The sequence below is a fragment of the Sardina pilchardus genome, chromosome 1 (assembly GCF_963854185.1).
Source record: "Sardina pilchardus chromosome 1, fSarPil1.1, whole genome shotgun sequence".
In the NCBI taxonomy this organism is placed as follows: Eukaryota; Metazoa; Chordata; class Actinopteri; order Clupeiformes; family Clupeidae; genus Sardina; species Sardina pilchardus.
The window spans coordinates 22,826,311-22,827,384 of record NC_084994.1 but is presented as its reverse complement, the minus strand read 5'-3'; positions in this window follow the sequence as shown (position 1 = coordinate 22,827,384).

The following is a 1,074-nucleotide window of genomic DNA, read 5'->3' as shown; positions in this document are numbered from 1 at the left end:
CAACAGAAGCACCTACGCTTGTGTGTATATGTGTGTGTGTGTGTGTGCGCGCGTTTGTGAGTGATTGTGTGCGTGTATGTGTTGTGTGTGTATGTGCATGCGTGTGTGTGTGTGTGTGTGTGTGTGTGTGTGTGTGTGTGTGTGTGTGTGTGTGTGTGTGTGTGTGTGTGTGTGTGCGTGCGTGTGTAGTAGGATGGACTGACTGCTGCCCCTGTGTCTTCCCTCTGGCCTGTCAATTGGCTAACGAGGGGCGGGGCAGTGACCTTAATTGGTTAACTGGCCAAGTGCAGCCTATTTAAAGAGCTTGGTGGCTAGCAACAGTGGAGGCTCTGCTGCAAGAAGGTGTGTGAGCACACCAGAGCCTTCCACCAGGTATGAAATCTTTTTGAGTGTTTGTTTGTATTAGTTTTTGTCATTGTGGTTAATGTTTATCGTTTTATGTACTGTAGCTGGGTGCCCTGCCTGTCCGGACCACGGCAGGGGTGATGTTGCCTGCTTCTCCGGACTGCTACAGTTGGTCAGGCTGCTCTCTTGTCTTCATTTAGTTTTGTTTGATGTTTGATTTACTATTTTGTCGGTTAATTTTGGTTTGATTGTCTTTGTCCATTGTCTTTCTTTTGTGAGCAGGCAGAGTGTTAATGGGGGGGGCCTAGTCACCTGCTGGGGAACTATAGTAATTGCACGTGTGTGTACAGAGTTGCTTGCTGTGGAGAGCTGCATTACTACTTAACACTTTCATACTGTAGAATTGCTGTGTTGGGTACAAACTTCTCACCCTTGATATTAGCCTGCCCCCTCAGGCAAGCTCTGTCTGCCTTTGTTAGAACGTCTGTGTTGTCTCTTTTGTTTAATAAATACTGTGTTTAAGGAATTCATGTCTCCATAATGCTTAATCGAACCTGTGATGCTAAAGGTCTCAATCTCTTAAAGGTTCCCTGAGGCGCTAGGCCCCAGGGTGGCGTAGTCAGGCTACAGATATGGGGTGGTTGCCCTGACCACCCTGCGTGCATACTGTATGTGTGTATGTGCATGGGTGTGTGTGTGTCTGGCTTTCGGAACATGGGAATGAGGCCA